Genomic DNA, 10749 nt, shown 5'->3' with positions numbered 1-10749 from the left:
CCGAAAAGGCATTTGACAAAGTCCATTACTCTTGCATAACAAAAATCAAACTAGGAATGAAAGTGAAATTTCCAAAATGAAAACTAAAATTTGTGAAAAACACATTGCTACCATTTTACTTAATACTGAATGACAAAAAACTTTATGCCCCAAATCAGGAACAAGGTGAAGATGTTCATTCTTGCCACTTCTATTCAGCATCATACTTGCAGTCCTAGCTAGGCTGATTAGGAAAGAAAAAATAAAGGCATCTAGACTAGAATGGATGAAGAAAAATTATATTGATGATGGCATGATCTTGTATACTTAAAAACAATCAAAAGAAATACAAAATAAAATACAATGAGTCCTATTGAAAAGGTCAGTAGTTTGCAGAAATGATGTTGAAATCTTAATTAATATCATGTTAAGAAATCATCTCAAAATATATTAAAGTGTCAAATGGAAGAGGTAAAACTACAAAGCATTTAGAATTTAATATAGGTGTAAATGTCTAAACTCTGAAAAAAAATGAATTCTTGGATCTGACTTCAAAATTGCAAGTGACAAAACAGAAAATAAACTGGACTTCCCATTGAAAATTAATTGCTTTTTAAAATTTTGCTTTTTAAGGAAACTGTTAAGAAAATGTAAATACAACAACCTACAAAATGGAGAATACATTGGTAAATCATATATTATATAACAGTATGTTTGAATATATATAATATATTTGAATATATAAAGAACTTTCACAATGCAAAAGGCAATTCATTAAAAGTACAATAGTATTTGAATAGTCATTTTTCCAAATACTATATACAAATTCTTGATAATCACGTAAAAGATTCTCAACATTATTAGTCATTAATGAAATACAAATCAAAATCACAATATGACTAAGTTCACCCCCATTGGAGTGTCTTTTTATGTATTTCTGTCATTTACTTTGTTCTATGCAAAATCTTTTTGGTATTTTCTATAATTTCAATGTTACTAGTGAAGATCACTTTTTTAGAGGGCATGTAGAAAATTGGTAATATCACTTTTATTAATAACATACACTATTTTTAACCCAAGTGAAAAGAATTTGATATTGATAGATACTTTAGATAATTTTTGATTTTATGCTTATTAAAATATAGCTTGTATTTAATAAGAGACATTATGAAACACTAGTGATTCTCTTATGTAATTACTATGCCATTAAAATTTCTAACACTACTCTGAAATAGTGATCTCATTGAATATTTAGACATACAGATGAATGAACTTGGAATAATACAGAGAAAGACAAATTAATAAAAATTACAATAAAGTCATATAATATAAACTGTTAAAATTAAGACATTTTATTTTATTTTCATTCAATGCTTTAATACATTTATTTTAGAAAAAAATGATTTTGCTTTAATTAATGATGAAGCAAATAAAATAAAATATTGGTTAATCAACATGACCTGAATAATTGGTAACATCAGAGAGAAAAAACTGGCCTGGCATATACACAATAAAGTACACACATACACACAGCATCTAAACACATATGAATTATGAATATGAGAAATATACATGTGATTATTGAACTTGTGAATCAAGCACAATCAATTTTCAATCTTTGTTAAAATACTTAAAATTGAAGGGACATGAATTAAAAACGGTTTTGCTATCATTTGGCCAGGTATTTGAGGGAATTATGAGGAGACAGGTTAGTAGAAGTTGACATAGCATGGACTTTCAAAGCGATAGGAGAAAGTATGTATGCACAGTCCATGTCTGGGAATAACTTTGGTAAGTTATACTGCTTTTATATTCTCAATTTAACTTCCTGAATCACTATAACAAAGGCAATACTATATGCCATTTATTTATTTATTTATTTGGTGAAAGCTAAATGACAAAACACATGCAGAGTTTTTATAGTCTGGTAGTGCTTAATATATATATTAAATTTCTCTAATATTATTATTTACATAGCTTTTATTATTTGCACTTAATGTTGAATGGCCTGTTATATTAGAGAATATAAAAAGATGCTGAGATCTTCTTTTACTTTCATTCTAGGTCAGGCCTTAGGTATATAACACAGTACAGAGAGTGCATCACTGAAAAGAAAGTAGGTATCTTTGACTTTTAAATACACTGTTTCATGGCATGTCTTCACTACAATAGCACTATTCATTCTCTGTTTCTAGACTATGGAGCAATTTTCTATACATATCGCTTCCAAAATTACATACCGGATGCTGAAGATCTGATCATGCAATTCACTACTTAATAAAGGAACACTAGTCTCCCAGAGTGTATAACTTGAAGATTGTACTTTAAACCACTGGAAGCAAAATTTCGTTATCTCCCCGACTTGGTCTAAACCTAGTTCACCTTAGCTTCCATTTACCATTCTTGTCCCCATTCCCTTCATGTATGGATAGTTCAATTTTAGTGGTCTTAATTAGGAAGATACAATCGGTTCAACATAAAAATTTCAGGTAAAATGCACAGAAGTAAAGCCTAAAAATAAGTATATCTGTAATGTCTATGTTACATTTATAAAGTTGCAGCAATATCAATTAAATGTTATAAAAATATTTTGTTATTCTATTTCACAGTTAATATCCTATGAAATTATATGAAAAAATACAATGTCTTTATTAATTTTGCTTCTTACTGTTACTCAGAATATCTCTAAATTTAAATTTAAGACTGTATTGTGACCAAAACATATGGATTAAGTATATATAAAATATATAAATTTTCTTTAAAAACACTTAGATTTAAATTTAAAATAAATAACTTTCTTCTTTAGAGTCAGTTTTATTACATTTCTTTCTTAGGGTGTTTCTCTGATTATTTTTGATGGAGTCCTGTAGTTTAAAATGGAAATCTTGGTACTAGTGGTGTTTCTCATTGGTTGAACATTTGGTTAGCAAATATGAGTCCCCAGGTTCAGTTCTTCTTTATTATATTTAGGCATTGACTGAATTTTCAGAAAAGGTCAAGTAAAAGTTTAGTGCCTGAAGGCATACGTGATTATCTTAGCTTGATATTTACATACCAACATACTGCCAGAACATCTCATATATATTACTATAGTGATTAAAGGCTTTCATAGTGTCTATGTACTTATCTAAATTTATGAAGACCTAGACAAAATACATACCCTGGAATTTAGGAAATTTTTATATGTGTTATATATATTTATTCACACATATGCTCCTGCAAGTAAAACAATATTTTCCCAACAAAATTGGGAAAAAAAATTTCCCAATTTTGTTTCAATTAATGTCAAAAAACAAGGAAGAGCAAATGACATACAACTCATATTTTGATGTTTTCCAATATGACAGGCCATGCAACATTAAATGCAAATAATAAAAGCTATGTAAATAATAAAATTAGAGAAATCTAATATATATTAAGCACTACCAGACTAAAAATAGAAATGAACTTATTCAGCAAAATTTAAATAAAACTTCCATTTTCTATATAGCAATGGAAAAAAAGAGTACACAGTGAGTACTAATGTCTCAGTGCTCTAAAGTATAGACAATATGCTGAAAAGAATGAAACTACCCCAGACAGGATAACACTTAAGCAAGTTAGAGACAGGAACCTCTACTCCTGAATAACTTTAAGTAGCACTAGAAGTTCAGAAATGAGTTTAAGAATGTATAGGTAAGATATATCCCAGCTACACTTTCTAAATATGTAATGTTTATTGTGGTGGTGATGTCTATTAATTTTAAATAAGCAGTCTTCCTTTAATAATAATTATACTTTCTTTGCATCAACTTAAGTTCTCATCTCCTATCAAAAGTAACAAGGATTAAAATATTGAAATTATGTCTCATTAAATAACCCAAAATTCATTTGGTATATGCATACATAGAAGTATAGAGATTCCTAAGTGTGAGTCTATTATCTAAGAACTTTAATCACACATAGCTTTTTCTTTTTCCAAAATAAAAATGTTAAAATGTATTTGTTTGTAAAAGAAAATACTAAGGAATATACTGTACTATAAATATTAGTGGGAAAAAATCAATGCTAAACTTTGTGAATAATCTATTTTATAGAAGCTATTTCTTCCAGAATTAAAACATTTTTATCACAGAAAAGCTGAGTCAAGAGAATAAGCACAACTCAAGTAAGTTATCAATAAATAAAGCAGTACCATCTATAAACATGTATTTCATTTCTTAAGGAGGAAATTCCTGAAATCTTAAAACCACATTGGTTGATATCCTTTCAAAAATGTCCTAGAAATAAAAGATAGGCTAGCAACTATTTTTACTCTATTTTTAAAAACTTATATATGTATTTATTCCTTATATTATATCTTCATAGTTCAGTATATGCAGAAAATACTAAAATATTTGGGTTGGTAGAGTAAGGGGAAAGAGTATCCTCACTATAATAGACCACCAAAAGGAGAAGAAAGGAATTTCAGATTGGTTTAGAGAAAGAGAAAGCTTCTTTCATAGTAGGAACCAACACAATCATCCTGCTACTATTAGGTGTTGAATTGATGACAACTTTCAAGTGTCAGTAAACACTGACACAATAGGCCTAGCCTTGGCAGGTGTTTACAGATAGTATGGGGTCTCTAGGGACTCTATAACTGCCTAAGGCTATTTCTTCTTCCATTATGCTTTTTTTCTTCTTTATTATATTTAGGCATTGACTGAATTTTCAGCAAAGGTCAAGTAAAAGTTTAGTGCCTGAAGGCATACTTTTTTTGAGTCTAAATAAAGTGTCAGATAAAATAAAGGACTTTCCACTAACAAACCCTCTTCTATCTTCAGGTTCATTAGCCCTTGTACAATGAAACCAAAGATAAATAAATTCTTTAGCTGGGAGGAGGAAAAATGTAGAGGACTGGGTTAGTTGTTTTCCTATTTATAATAATTTAACAGAAGAAAAATGATTAAATTTAATATATTACCCAATTGTGTAAGTCATAATGTGAAATGTACTTGGCTCTGGTCTTATCAGAATTTTTCTAATTTGTCTTTTAGAAATAATACATTTTATTGTGACATACTCTCCATTCTCCAATGGAGATCAAGCCTGGTGATTTTCAAGGCTGGGCTGGTGTAATTTAATCAAAGCAACAAGAGTGTAATCTTCCTATTTCCAATAGAGAAGGATTAAAATGACCAACAAAGACCTTGTCAATTGGGACACATCCTCTGCTTTTATCCTTCTCAACAGCCTGAAAAGATGGGTGGTTACCTACGCTATATACCTTGTATATTATTGTATTATATTATTGTATCTTGTATATTATTCTGCCTTCAAATTCGTATCTATTTTCAATGAAGATCAAAACCAAAGGCTTTGACATACAGAGTGGAGAAAACTTCTAGGTGTTGTGTCCAAGTTTCAGATGAGACTGAATTTTACTTGAAGTGGTTTGTAACTGAGAAAATGTGGAGAAAACAAGTATAGCTTCAGGCCATGGAGCCAGAAAACACTTGTTAACTTCATCAAATCACCAAGTTTATCAGCTGAATTTCGAAGCAGTTTGCTATCCTCATGAAAAAATTTTGGTGTGAAGTAATTTTGAGAAACCAGAGGAAGAGAAGCTAGTAAAGTACATGCACATCATGTCTTTTACCTTAAAAAGTTGCACTCTGATATTTACAGAAGCTCCCCAGGTAGCTAAGTGTAGCTCATAGACTTGGTATTCAAAATGGTACAGAAAAAACAGCAGAAAAATAATAGCCATGATGGTAACAACTGTAATCCACATCATCCAAATTTCTGGAGATATATAGAGAAAATGTAAGTATGAAATGAGAAGACACAAGATACAGCCTTGCTCCATCTGCTAAGAGCAATGCCATGTGGATCAAACTTAACAAGTATTGATTTTATTATTATTATGATCTGTAGACTATAGTTTTTGAACACATGTTCTAGATATTGGTAAACAGGGAAAAAACTGTTATGAAGGATTGGGGAAGATGGCGGCGAGGGGAGTGCATTGCCCCCGTGTGCTGCTTCACTGTGTGGGAGTATGACAAGTCAGGACGGCTAAAGGATATCTTGTTAGGAATTTCCAGCAATAGTGGGGTGCTCCGGAACCTGGAGGAAGGATTTCCATCGCACGAGGATGGGCTACGGGGACTCAAACGCGAGAGGTTTGTCGCATGGAGGGTAACACTGCTTATTCAGCAAATCGCCCCGCGGCTAGAGTCTGGAGCGCGCGCTGGGAAACGAGGAGATAGCGACGCAGGGATACAGCGCTGCAGTTTCTGCCAGCCGTGCAAGCACCGTACTCAGGGCTGAATTCTGGGTTCGAGACGGGGGAAGGAAGTGGTCCATCTCGGTTCTCCACACCGGTCAGACCACAGAGGAGGCCAGCAGCCACCATGTTGGAAAGCTGACGTCACCATCCCTGTTTTCGACTGACCGCAGCTCATTCAGCCATAGAACAGGTAATTTCAGGCTGCAATTCGCCTGCGGCTTGCAGACAGATTGCTAGGGTTCAGTGCCTGGGTGCTTCTTAGAACCTGATCTTATCGGAGCGAACACCGAGCGCGGGGCAGCTGAGTTCCGGCTCCCGGAACCGTCCCGGAACCGCCCTGGCCCAGGGCCTCGGAGCCTGCGGACGCTGCTTCTTGGACCCTGCTCCTATCAGAGCATACACCAAACACTAAGCGGCCGAATTCCGGCTCCCGGAACTGAGCCCGAGGGGACTGCTTCTTGGAGCCTACACTTATAGGAGCTTACACCGAGGACGGAGCAGCCGAGTTCCGGCTCCCAGAACTTCCTTGGCCCGGGGCTAGGAGCCCGCGGAAACTGCTTCTCGGTCCGGGTCTTGCTGAGGGCCGGTCAGGACTCACCCGTTGCTTTGGTTGCCCGGCAAGGGGAACGAAATGCTGCCATTCGCATAGGATACCAACATGGCAGAGATCTGATGTCATCAGAAAGCTGCGGAGGAGAGAACTTCATCAATACCAGCTGCAACATAAACAGTTGGTCTCCTGGTAGGGGGGGTGAGGCACAGACACCCGAGTCTCCTCAATTTGTCGTCGAGCCAGAGGGGAGGAGACGGGCCACCGCCAGCGCCCGGAGCAGGCCCAGCGGCTCGCCAGCATGGTGACCGCGTGACCCCAATAGGAGAGGGGGCGGAGCGGAGCTGCCACCCGCACCCGCAAGGTGGGCAGACCCGCGACCCAGTGGTACATGGGCGTGGTAGGAGGGGCAGGGCAGAGCCGCCCTTCGCGCTTGCAAGGTAAACAGACCTGTGACAGCCTGGCGGGTCAGGCCCAGTGGCCTGCCAGTGTGGTACACACGTCACCCCAACTTGAGTAGGGGCAGAGCAGATCCTTCTCCCACGCCCGGATCAGGCCCTGCCGGTGTGGTGGTCACGTGACCCCAATTGGAGTGGGGGCGGAGCGGAACCGCCACCGGTGCCCGCAGGGTGAGCAGACATGTGACCAACCTGCAGATCAGGCCCAGGGGTCCGCAGGCGTGGTAGGAGGGGCAGGGCAGATCCGCCGCCCGCGCCTCCAAGGTAGGCAGACCTGCAACAGACCGGCGGATCAGGCCCAGGAGCCTGCCGGTGTGGTACACACACCACCCTAATTGGAGTAGGGGCAGAGCAGAGTCGCCGTCCATGCCAGGAACAGGCCCAGCGTCCTGCAGGCGGGGTAGTCACGACACCGCAATTGGAGTAGGGGCAGAGCAGAGCCTCCACCTGTGCCCGAAAGGTGGGCAGATCTGCGACCGACCAGCGGGACAGGTCCAGTGGCCTGCCAGTACGACAGACACGTCACCCCATTTGGAGTAGGGGCAGAGTAGAGCCGCCGCCCGTGCCTGCAGGGTAGGCAAACCTGCAACCGACCGGCGGATCAGGCCCGGTGGCCTGCCGGCGTGGTACACTTGTCACCCCAATTGGAGTAGCGGCAGAACAGAGCCGCTGCCAGCGCCCAGAACAGGCCCAGTGACCTGCCGGCGTGGTAGCCACGACACCCCAATTGGAATAAGGAGAAAGCAGAGCCGCCGCCCGCACCTTCAGGAAAGATACGCAAGCAGTATGAAAAGACAAGGAAAGAAAGGACCACAAGCAATGCAGGTCAACGCAACTTTAGAAGAGGTAACAGCTGCAGCAGATGGAATGTCAGATAAAGGATTCAGGATATACATGCTTCAGATGATCTGGAGTATCAAGGAAGACATTAAACAGCAAAATCAGACAATGAAAGATCACTTCGACAACGAATTACGCAAACAAATCCAGGAAGCAAAGGATCAACTATACAGGGAGATAGAGGTTATAAAAAACAAACAAACAGAAATCCTAGAAATGCAGGAAGCAATAAACCAACTTAAAAACTCAATGGAGAATACTACCAGCAGAGTAGAACACTTAGAAGATAGAACGTCAGACAATGAAGAAAAAGTATTTCAACTGGAAAAGAACATAGACAGCTCAGCAAGACTGTTAAGAAACCATGAGCAGAACATCCAAGAAATATGGGATAACATTAAGAGACCAAACTTAAGAGTCATTGGGATACAGGAAGGTACAGAGCTCAAACCAAAGGAATGAGCAATCTATTCAATGAAATAATACGAGAAAACTTCCCAGACTTGAAGAATGAGACAGAATCCCAAATCCTAGAAGCCGACAGGACGCCGAATGTGCAAAATCATAAGAGATCCACACCTAGACACATTATAATGAAGATGCCCAACATACAGAATAAGGAGAGAATTTTAAAAGCTACAAGAGAAAGGAAGCAGATTACATTTAGGGGTAAGCCAATCAGGATAACAGCTGATCTTTCAACACAGACTCTGAAAGCTAGAAGATCCTGGAATAACATATTTCAAACACTGAAAGAAAATGGGTTCCAACCAAGAATTGTGTATCCAGCGAAATTAAGCTTCAGGATGGAAGATGAAATTAAAACCTTCCACGATAAACAAAAGTTTAAAGAATTTGCAGCTAGAAAACCATCTCTTCAAAACATCCTCGCCAAAGCATTACAGGAAGAGGAAATGGAAAATAACAATGAAAACCAACAGTGGGAGGTAGGACAATAAAGGGGGGGGGAAATAATCAAAGAGGAAAACAAACCATGTTTAGTAACAGAAATAAACAAATATGGCTGGAAGAACAACCCATATCTCAATAATAACCCTAAATGTTAATGGCTTAAACTCACCAATTAAGAGACACAGGCTAGTAGAATGGATCACAAAACAAGACCCAACAATATGCTGCCTACAGGAGACGCATTTGATAGGAAAAGATATACATAGGTTGAAGGTGAAAGGTTGGGAAAAATCATATCACTCATATGGACTTCGGAAACAAGCAGGAGTGTCCATACTCATATCAAATAAAATAGATTTCAAGCCAAAGTTAATCAAAAGGGATAAAGAGGGACACTACATACTGCTTAAGGGAACCATACACCAACAAGACATAACAATCATAAATATTTATGCCCCAAACAATGGTGCAGCTATGTTCGTCAAACAAACTCTTCTCAAGTTCAAGAGTCTAATAGACCACCACACCATTATCATGGGAGACTTCAACACACCTCTCTCGCCACTGGACAGATCTTCCAAACAAAAGTTGAATAAGGAAACTATAGAACTCAATAACACTATTAATAACCTAGACCTAATTGACATATATAGAGTATACCACCCAACATCAAGCAGTTACACTTTTTTCTCAGCAGCACATGGATCCTTCTCAAAAATAGATCATATATTATGTCACAGGGCAACTCTTAGACAATATAAAGGAGTAGAGATAATACCATGCAATCTATCTGATCATAATGGAATGAAACTGAAAATCAACGATAAAAGAAGGAAGGAAAAAGCATACATCACTTGGAGAATGAACAATAGGTTACTGAATGATCAATGGGTTATAGAAGACATCAAGGAGGAAATTAAAAAATTCTTAGAGATAAATGAAAACACAGACACAACATATCGGAATCTATGGGACACATTGAAAGCAGTTCTAAGAGGAAAATTCATTGCTTGGAGTTCATTCCTTAAAAAAAGAAAAAACCAACAAATAAATGATCTCATACTTCATCTCAAAATCCTTGAAAAAGAAGAGCAAAACAACAGCAAAAGAAGTAGAAGGCAAGAAATAATGAAAATCAGAGCTGAAATTAATGAAATCGAAACAAAAGAAACAATTGAAAAAATTGACAAAACTAAAAGTTGGTTCTTCGAAAAAATAAACAAAATCGACAGACCCTTAGCCATGCTAGCGAAGAGAAGAAGAGAGAGAACTCAAATTACTAGCATACGGGATGAAAAAGGCAATATCACAACAGACACTTCAGAAAAACAGAAGATAATCAAAAACTATTTTGAATCCTTATACTCCAATAAATTAGAAGATAGTGAAGGCATAGATAAATTTCTTAAGTCATATGATCTGCCCAGATTGAGTCAGGAGGATATAGACAACCTAAACAGACCAATATCAATCGAGGAAATAGAAGAAACCATCAAAAGACTACCAACTAAGAAAAGCCCAGGACCGGATGGGTATACAGCAGAATTTTACAAAACCTTTAAAGAGGAACTAATACCAATACTTTTCAAGCTACTTCAGGAAATAGAAAAGGAGGGAGAACTTCCAAATTCATTCTATGAGGCCAACATCACCCTGATACCTAAACCAGACAAAGACACTTCAAAGAAAGAAAACTACAGACCAATATCTCTAATGAACCTAGATGCAAAAATCCTCAATAAAATTCTGGCGAATCG

The sequence above is a fragment of the Marmota monax genome, unplaced genomic scaffold, assembly GCF_021218885.2.
Source record: "Marmota monax isolate L192 unplaced genomic scaffold, Marmota_monax_Labrador192_F-V1.1 WCK01_AAM20220418_F8-fsc00016, whole genome shotgun sequence".
Lineage (NCBI taxonomy): Eukaryota > Metazoa > Chordata > Mammalia > Rodentia > Sciuridae > Marmota > Marmota monax.
Note: the sequence above shows the minus strand (reverse complement) of the source record.